General features: G+C 37.1%; 1 protein-coding gene across 2 annotated transcripts in view; it reads left to right on the forward strand.

Moving 5' to 3' along the window:
* LDL2 (LSD1-like2) overlaps positions 1 to 10357 on the forward strand; it is a 13472-nt gene extending 3115 nt beyond the window's left edge. The window contains exons 2-3 of one of the 2 annotated variants that reach the window (XR_014336468.1): positions 1 to 339; positions 10047 to 10357. The exon at positions 1 to 339 is cut by the window's left edge and continues 793 nt beyond it. The gene's annotated coding sequence lies outside the window, so the exon portion shown is untranslated. Of the gene's footprint in view, positions 507 to 10046 lie in introns of those variants that run through there. The other variant, XM_028260807.2, reaches the window with a different exon arrangement.
* The last annotated feature ends 243 nt before the right edge of the window (positions 10358 to 10600 follow it).

Raw genomic sequence — 10600 nt, forward strand, 5'->3', positions numbered from 1 at the left:
TCTGCTGTATACCATTCTTCGCAAAAGAGATGCTAGAAGGTCTGCATGCCTTTGCTACTTAGTTACCCCTCTTTGTATATAATTTAGCCTGGGGGTTATTCACTGACCTGGGGGAAATCAATTTTTTGGAGTTTGACCAAGATAGCCCAGTTAGTTTTTGGTTGCTTAGCACTTGAACCAGGGCATTGATTAGCTTAGTTTGGACGAAGCATCACAAAGAATCCAAGGAGCAGTTCTGCATGGAATCTTGGTAATGTCATGTATTCCAGCTCTGTGCTCATCGATTCCATTCTTGAATTCTTGTATTTTTGGGATTTTCCTGCTCCTCCAATGCAACTGGTATGTGTACACTAGAAATTTTTGTTTCTTGCTCTGTAATAGCATTTTTTTTTTCCTTCAAAAGAACATGACTTTTACTGTAGTTAAGTGATGAGGAACAAAATGTACTAAAACTTGCAAGCAGTAGCTTAAGCTGAATAGATCTATAGCTCACTTCTTTTGGAGCATCCCAACGTCAATAGCATTTTATTTTTCACAAGAAAATGATATCTACCTTTTAGGATGGTAAATTCTACTGTGCTTCTGCTTTGAAGCTAGTCATCTTGTTAACTAAAGGGTTTAGCCTGTGTGGTTAGCCCTTTGGCCACCAAGTCTCTCCTAAGGGGAGGTCTTGGGTTCCACTCTTAGGAGTGGAACAGGGGGAAGACTTGGTTCTTGCAAGGAAAGGGTGACCATTCAACTCTCCTAAGGTGCTAATCCAATAACTAACTACCACTTTCACTGATCTAGAAAAAAGAAGAAGCTAGTCATTGAGTTCTTAGTTGCATGAAGTGGGGGTGAGGGCAGGGCATAGTTTAAGATTGAGAGTGTCTATGGGAGGGCTTATCTATTTTATAAATATATTGTGATAAATATTTTTGTTGTTGTAATATATTTGCTAAATATCGATATTACACTACCACTTAACTGTTAAATATAAGCATAGGAAATTCTCATTACGAAAGTTACAATTCATCACCAATAACATAAGTCCATTGCTCCGTCCTCATTGAACCCAATTTGAAAGATCTATGAAAAAATCTTCATCCTTTAATTTCTCAGGGAAAAGCCAAAATCTAGGATAAATAGATGTTCTTTACATATTTATGTGTGTATATATATATATATATGGAGCATAAATAGAACAAAAAAGCCAAAGTTAAAATTTTACATAGAGCACCCTATGGGCTTTACACAATCTTGTTGAGGGTTATTTTGAGTCTTATTTGATTTTTTTTAAATTATTTTTAATTTTAGTGGGTTGCAAATTGAATTTTATTTGTTCTATCAATTTTTATTAGTTAGGGTATTTTGGTAATTTTACAATTTGCTATCCATGGTTGTAGGGATTGCCAATGGTGGTAATTTGGGTCAAGTTATGATTTTTTATCTTTCAAATGGTTTTTAGTAGATTTAAAATATTCTAATAAATAAGTTTGCTAGTGTCATAGTTTAAGTCAAAATTCTCATGGAAATAAAAGAACTATAGTAGTCTGTAAATACCCATGTAATTATACTATATAATGGAGTTAGGTTTATAAGAATTTGAGATTTATGTTTATGCAAATTCGTCTAACCTTTGCGAGAGTGAAACACTTCATTCACTCTCTTCTTATTTTCTCTCTTCTTTGCACACATTCAAGTTATTTTTCACTTCTATAGGACAACCCATTTTTAGTCCCAAAATCCTAGTCAATCCCTTAAATCATACTTAATCCACTCCTTATGCATTAGTCCTTGATGTAACGTCTAAAATTCAAATTTGGCCACTACTTAAGTGTCACGACCCAAACCCCCTATAGGTTTCGCGCTGTAATTAGCCAGTAATCCTGGGATTACCAAAGGCCTCTGAACATATTAACATGTATTAAGGGGTTGCGAAAACAAATATACAATATAAAACGTTTATTGAGCTGTGCAGACAAACATGGGACAGGTAATTTAAATTTTTATATATATACACGTGACGTCATAATGTAACAATCTTATGTCACCCGTCGATATAGATAAGACAAAAGTGAGACTTAGCCCATTATACACAAAAGTCAGAAATTGTATGAGAGCCACGAAAAGAAAACAAAACAAGAGTTAAAAACACATTGTTTCCAAAACATGACCACGTGACTTGACTTAATCCAGAACTCCCTCAAGAGGCACAAAAGGGTGGTTAACAAAACAAAACTCTCTAGGCAGCAGTTTAGATCTGGTCATGCGCCTGCTCACCTACATACATAATAAAAAATAGTGAGCGGAAACCCAGTGAATAATAACAGAGTAAATGTTTTACTGAATGATGTTCATACAGAAACAGAGTCTTGTACATAATCAGATGTCAAAGCAGAAACAGATTCATATACATAATCATATTCGTATTCAAAGTTCATACATTTCACATGATAGTATGTGGTACATCTATTAACGTTATCAAATTCGATGACCCATGAAGGGACGGTTGTGAAGGCATTTCGATAACCCATAAAGGGACAGCCATAAAGCATTCCGATGATTCATGTGCATAGAGACGTTTCCGATGACCCATAAAGGGACGACCATAAAGACATTCTGATGACGCATATCATATGATGCTAAGGATGCACAAATACACTTCAAGAACTTAGACAATCATTTATTCATACAAGATATAGCATTTCAAAAAACTGATAATTTCATATCATCAGAAAACAATTAATGTTAAACATAACTTTACGGAGTTATTACTTTTAGATGGCTCTGATAGCAAAATAGAGAAAGCGGGCGATTCGGATAGTCTATGGCCCGTGACCTACACAAACACATAGCAGATACACATTGAAACACATGCTCAGAATATACTTAACTCATTACGTTTTGTTCTTAGTGTGTTTCTAAGTTTTATCCTCATTGTTATGTCTTAACTAAGGCTTAAGAATGCCTAGGATGCACTGAGGATGGCAAAATATGTTTCAAAACACTAGATCAAATGTGCTGAAAACAGGGTCCTTGTTCGAGCATAACTTCTTTTGCTCGAGCGGAGGCTCAAAATAAACGTGGTCGCTCGAGCGCAACTTCGGTCGCTCGAGCGCAACTTCGGTCGCTCGAGCGCAACTTCGGTCGCTCGAGTGGTTTGTAAACTCTGCAAAAGTACTGTTTGTGTGAATTCACTGCTCGATAGTCGCTCGAGCGTAAGACTGAGGTCCTCGCTCAAGCGCAACTCTTGTCGCTCGAGCGGTCTGCAAAAGTGGTAAACTTCTGGGAGCATGCAATTTACGCTCAAGCCAACTCTTGGTTGCTTAAGCGGAAGTGCAAGATACAGAGTGATCGCTCGAGCATGCGATCAAGCATAGGTAGGATCTGTCGCTTGAGCGATGAGGCCGAAATCTAGAATTTCCAAATGGATCTTCTTAAGTCCAAAACTCAAATTCAAAGCTGTTACATGTCCCTTTTGGGCCCAAAACTTGAGAAAATATATATAAAATCATAGAACTTAATGAATTAAAAGTTGTTTCGCAAAAATCAAGGCCTAAAGAGCAAGTCAAATGTTGAAATCAAACTTGAAACTCAATGTTTAACACATGCATGATAAAACATGATTTCTTTCCTCCTAAAACATGATCAATTAAGGTAAAAGGATGTAGAGTTTGATGAATTCCCCAAACAAGGTTAGAACAATGGCATGCATGAGAGAATTTCTTAGAAATCAAACTCTAACATATGAGAAATGAGCATGTATGCATGGTTTAGTCTCTAATTCACCTCTCAAAGCTTAATTCTTAACCAATTCCTCTTGAATTCATGTGGTATGTCTTAATTACACAAGTAAAGGCTTGAATCCTTACCTAAACTCTTTAATTAGGCTTTAGATTACTAAATCTTTAAGCTTCTAAGCCAACTCTCTTCAATTTCCTTGCAATTCACCCTTCTCAAGCTTTCTCTCTCTCTCTCTCTCTCTCTCACACACACACACACACACACACACACACACACACACACACACACACGTTTTAGGGACTCAAGGATGATGACATGAAAGTGCAAAAATGTATTCTAGAGATTGTATTAGCCTTATATAGGCTCCATTAGTGGCTCTAATTAATTGGAGTTAAAGATAACTAAGTGTGATCATTTATTCTAATTTATTCGTTCCGAATCGAATTTTAATGAAACCTACCATAAAATTCTAAAAATCTCAAATAACATAGAGATCAAATCAATTTCGTGATCGGATGTCGATAAGGCCTTCAATTCGCAGAACAAAACAGAAACACATGCAATTAATTCAGAATTTCATCTTAATTACTCATTAGACATAATTAATCATGGTTTATTAGCTAATTATAGGTCGGGGTTGTAGTCTTCCCCCCTTAAAGAGTTTGGTCCTCCAAACTCGAATTACTTTCATTTTGGAAGAACATCGGGTCCAAAGGAAAGAAATCAGGGCATCTTCTCATCATATCTTTCTCTGTCTCCCGAGTTGCATAGGTCCCTCCGTGATTTTGTCAATCAATTTTTACCAAAGGTATTTCTTTGTTCCTCAATCTTTTGATTTGGCGGTTCACAATCTAAATTGGCCTCTCTTCGTACGTATAGTTATCTTTCAAGAGCACATGTGTTGGTTCAATCACGTGGAACGAATCTCTCAAATATTCTTGCAGCATTGAGACATGAAAAATATTATGCATATGTTCCATGATCGGCGGTAGGGCTACCTGATACGTCACCGTGTTGATTTTCTCTAAAATCTCGTATGGCCCAACATATCTCAGTGCTAACTTGCCCTTTACACCAAATCGAGTTTGCCCTTTCATAAGAGTTACTTTAATAAACACATGATCCCCAACGTTATATTCCCTGTCTTTTTTTCGGACATCCGCATAACTCTTTTGGCGACTTTGTGCAGTTTTCAATCGTGGTTGAATCAATTTTATGTTTTAGTGGTTTCTTGCACAAGTTCTGGTTCTAACAAAAGTCTATCGCTTACTTCGGCTCAAGAAATCGGAGATTGGCATTTCCTACCATACAATGCTTCATAAGGAGCCATACCGATACTTGAATGATAACTGTTGTTGTACATAAACTCAGCTAGAGGTAGATAAGTCTCCTAAGTCCCTTGGAAATCTAATACACACATTTTGAGCATATCTTCCAAGGTTTGAATGGTTCGTTCTGATTGGTCATCTGTCTGTGGGTGATAAGCACTGCTCAGTCTTAACTTAGTTCCCAAAGCTTACTGTAGACTCTGCTAGAATCTTGAAGTGAACTTAGGATCTCTGTTGGACACAATAGATACTGGCATACCGTGTAATCTTACTATCTCATTTACATAGATGTTAGCCAATTTATCCGCATTATACAAAGATTTGACAGGCAAAAAGTGGGCAGATTTAGTTAAACGATCTACAATGACCTAAATAAAATTCATACCTCGGGAGGAGTGAGGCAATCCCACAATAAAGTCCATGGTAATATGCTTCCATTTTCATTCCGATATTGGAAGCGGCTAAAGCAATCTAGCAAGTTGTTGATGTTCAGCTTTAACTTGTTGGCAATGCAAACATCTAGCCACAAAATCAGCAATGCTTTTCTTTATTCCAGGCCACCAAAAATTCTATTTCAAATCCTTGTACATTTTCATGTTTCCCGGGTGCATAACAAACTTTGAGTTGTAAGTTTTAGTCATAACACGTTTTCTCAAATCCGAACAATCTGGCACACAAAGTCGATTCTAAAACTTCAACACATTGTTTTCAAACACAAATCCTGGCCTTGGTTTTGAGTTAATTTTATCAACAATCTTCTTCAAAAATTATCCTACAATTGCCTTTCTTTAATTTCTTCAGTATGGTAGGTTGGGTAGAAATGGCAGTTAAGACTCCATTTTGTTCTCGCAACACAATTTCAATCTCATTTCTTTCTAAGTCACATAACAATTCTTTCTGACTGGTGAGTAAACATGATAAATTCCTAATTGATTTTCGGCTCAGTATCGGCAATGGTATTTGCCTTTCCTGAATGGTACAGGATTTACAAGTCATAATCTTTGATCAATTCGAGCCATCGTCTCTGTTTCATATTTAATTCTTTCTGAGTAAAGAAATATTTCAAGTTTTTATGATCAGTATATACTTTACAAGCTACTCTGTACAAATAATGGCACTAGATTTCAATGCAAAAACCACAGCTACAAGTTTAAGGTCATGAGTTGGATAGTTCTTTTCATGAGGGCGGAGTTACCAAGAAGCATACGCAATTGCCTTCCCATTCTGCATTGACACACACCCCAAGCCCTTATAGGAAGTATCGTTGTAAATCTGAAACCCATCAGTTTCGTTAGGCAATGTCAAAATAGGTGCGGTTATCAGTTTAGTTTTTAGTTCTTGGAAAGCTGATTCCCGCTAATCAGTCAAATCAAATGGTATATTTTTTTGGATCAATTGTGTCAATGGCATGGCAAGCTTAGAGAAGTTTCTCACAAATTTGCGGTAGTAGCCAACAAGCCCTATAAAACTTCTGATTTCTAACACATTGGTCGGTCTTGGCCAGTCCACAATGACTTCAATTTTCTGTGGGTCTATTGATATGTCATCTTTGTTGATTACATGTCCCAGAAATGCTACGCTGTCAAGCCAAAATTTACATTTGGACAATTTTCCATACAACTTCTTTTCTCTCAAAACCTGTAATGCAGTTCTCAGGTGATGTTCATGTTTTTCCCTGCTTTTAGAATAAATCAAGATGTAATCAATAAATACAACTATAAATTCATCAAGAAATTGTTTGAAAACCTTATTCACTAGGTCCATGAAAGCCGTAGGTGCATTTGTTACCCCAAATGACATTACTAATATCTAGTCCGGAAAGCAGTTTTCTCGATGTCTTCTGCCTTAACTTTCAATTGATGATAGCTCGATCTAAGGTCAATTTTAGAAAACAGTTGGGCTCCCTGGAGATGGTCAAACAAATCATCTATTCGGGGCAATGGATACTTATTCTTGATAGTTATTCTAGTCAATTCCCGATAATCTATACATAACCTCAAAGACCTATCTTTCTTTTTTAACAAACAAAATTGAAGCATCCCAAGGTGAAGTGCTCGGTCGAATGAATTTCTTGTCTAACAGTTCTTGGAGTTGGATTTTCAATTCTTTCAATTTTGAGATTGACATTCTGTAAGGGGTCTTAAAAATAGGTTGTGTTCCAAGCACTACATCAATAGTAAACTAGATTTCCCTATCAATTAAGTCTCTGGGTAAATCATTTGGGAATACATCGGGAAATTCATTTATTGCAGAGAAGTTCTCAACAGTAGAACCATCATAAGTCACAATCAACACGCAACATAAGTAACCCCGACACCCTTTTCGTAATAACTTCCTGGCTTTCACAAAAGAAATCAATCACGGTGGAGGAATTACCCAATTCCCAACAAATACAAACTCAGGCATACCAGGTGGTTGAAACACAATAGTTTTATTTACACAATCAATAGTTGCACAATACTTCGTCAACCAATCTATGCCCAATATATAGTCAAAATGGTCAATGCTCAAAGGCAGCAAATCAACATACAATGTCATATCACCAATCATAATATCACATGCCGAATAAATAGAAGCACATATCATAGAACCTCCAGATGGTGTAGACATAGATAGTAGATAGTTCATAGGTTCCAAAGGTCTAATTAATTTTTGAGAAAAAGCATGCGATACAAATGAGTGCGTAGAACCAGAATCTATCAACACATAGGCATTCTACATAGATAGAGATTATTTCTAACACCACTGATTTAGTATTCTGTACATCCCCAGGCACTAGTGAGAACACTCTCCCTTGTCTTAGCATTTCATTCCTGGTGTTACCCCTAGCTTCGTTCTGGAATTTGTTCTTGTTACGGAGGCAGATCTGGCTGAACTTGCTACAGGACGATTGGCATTCTCGAACCGGACTGGACAATCTCTCATCATGTGGTCGGTTTTACCACATCTGAAACAGGCACTCGTTGCTTGATAACAGACGTTCTTATGTTTCCTTCCACAATCCGAACAAATTGGTATATGTGAATTTTGTAGTTTATATTGTTCATTAAGGATGGTTTAGTCCTTTAGGTTGTTAGGATTTTATTCCATTAGCTTATATAATTGTACTCAGTTGATTACTCAGTTTATTGATTCGTAATAGACAAGATTTCTATTCATTCTCTTTTATCATGGTATTAGAGCAAAGATACGATCGAACCTAGGTTATTCTTGGCACCAGAAGTTGCACATCGCTGGCTCTTTCTCGCATCGCAAGGCTCTCTCTCGCATTGCAGATCTATCGCTGGTTCTCTCTCGCATCATCAACTATCGTTTCTGTCTACCTCAGTGCATCGCAAGTCTGTCGTTGGCTCTCTCTCTTGCATCATCGACCATCGATATCACTCCCTCTCTTCTCGCAAGTGGTTCGAGACTCCTCTCCCTCTTCAGCCTTCAGGGTGGTTTGATTGTGTACTAGGGTTTACTTGGAATTTTGAGTTCGAAACCCTACGGGTGACTGTACGATCGGGGTTGTGTTGATAAATGATCAGGATTTCGTCTCCAAATGGAGGGAGGTAGCATCTTTAGATTTTCTTTTTTTGGTACTGTTCACTTCCTCTATCTATTTGAGTTGTTATTTATGAGCATTTGATGAGATATAGAGGAAAATTTGAGGGCTTTTTGTTGATACGTGTTGGAATAGTGAATTGAATTTTAGAAATATGGTTGATGATAAACTGCAAGCTATCACTACTAAGTTAGATGATACCAATTATTCTTATCGGTCTCATGTAATGAAGAATTTTATAATGGGTAAAGGCATGTGGAACTATGTTATTGGTGTAACTATTAGACCTATGAAATCCAAAGAAACTGAGGCTGATATTTCTAAATGGGATAAGGAAAATGCATAAATTCTTATTTGGTTTCATAATTCAGTTCAAACTACCATTGAAATGAATTTTTCCAAGTATTCTACTTCTAAACAAGTTTGGAACTATTTGAAAACTATGTACATTGAGTCTAACTTTGCAAAACAGTAAGAACTTGAGATGTCTATTCGCAATGCTAGTCACAAAGATAAGTCCATTCAGGAGTTCTACAATGAGATGACAACTTATTGGGATCAGCTTGCTTTAATGGAACCATCAGATTTGCGGTTACTTGATAGTTATACCAAGTATCGGGAGAAGCAATGTCTTGTTCAATTTCTTATGGCCCTTCGTGATCAATTTGAACCACTTTGGGGAGCTATTCTTCATCGATTCCCCTTGCCTTCTGTTGATGGTGCTATCCGTAAGCTTATTGCGGAAGAAACTCAGTTTAAGGTGGCTCATGGTGCTTCTGCCTCCCAGTCAGTTTTTGTCACTTCTGCGCTTTTGCCTACCCCACTATCTCATTTATTTCAGATTACTAGTAAGCCCAAGTCTCGGGTTTCCATGGATGAATGCAGCTTCTGTCGTCAGCGAGGTCATTGGAAACATGCTTGTCCTAAACTTTTGCAGCCCAAGGGTCGTTCGTCTGGTCCACCATCCTCTAAGCTGCCATCTTTGGGATCTCGCTCATTTGTCGCCTTTTTTTTGCACCAGCTTCTGAGAATGAGTCATCTTCCAATATGCACTCTATGTTTGAGCAGTTTAAGTCTTTCATGGTAGCTAATCCAAATCTTTCGTCCTAGCCCTCCGCTATGACTACCACTCAGTTAGGTTTGTCTGGTTCATCCTCTTCGAGTAATATCCACACTTCGTGGATTTTGATTCTAGTTGTTTACATCATATAACCCCTGTCACATTTCTCTTTAGTAATTGTGTCTCCACTTCTTCTTCTATCATTATTGTTACTGCTAATGGTTCTTCTATGCCTGTACACTTTATTGGTTCTATTTCCTCTTCCCATTTGTCTTTTTCTCCTGTATTTTATGTGCCTCACCTTTCACTCAGTCTTATTTCTATTAGTCAATTATCTGATTCTGGTTTTGATGTTGTTTTCTCTTCTTCTCATTGTGTTGTGCAGGATCGGGTATCCAAGAGGCAGATTGGGATCGTGCGTAGATTTAGAGAACTGTATATCTTGGACAGCTTGTATGTTCCTCTAGAAGTGCTTTCTATTGCATTGTCTTCTTTTTTGTTTAAATAATAAGTCTTCTTTATTTTATATTTGGCATTCTAGGTTAGGTCATCTGTCGAGTGACGGTTTGAGGATGTCAGTTCGGTCTGGACATTTAGGCAGTTTTCCCGTTGATAATATTTCTGAATGTCGAGGTTGTAAACTAGCTAAAATGTCTGCTCTTCCTTTTAATAAAAGTAATTCTATTTCTTCTTCTCCTTTTCATTTGATTCATACTGATGTTTGGGGTCCTTCCTCTATAGTTGCCAAGGGTAGTTCGCAATATTATGTCTTTTGTGGATGATTATAGTCAGTTTACCTGGGTTTATTGGATGACTTGAAAATTTGATTTTTACAAAATATATTCTAATTTTCACTCCATGATTCGCACTTAGTTTTCCATCACGATTAAAGTTCTCCATTCCGATTTGGGGGGTGAGTATTACTTGTCTGAGTTTGAG

The sequence above is a fragment of the Camellia sinensis genome, chromosome 7 (assembly GCF_055761805.1).
Source record: "Camellia sinensis isolate YWXY chromosome 7, ASM5576180v1, whole genome shotgun sequence".
In the NCBI taxonomy this organism is placed as follows: Eukaryota; Viridiplantae; Streptophyta; class Magnoliopsida; order Ericales; family Theaceae; genus Camellia; species Camellia sinensis.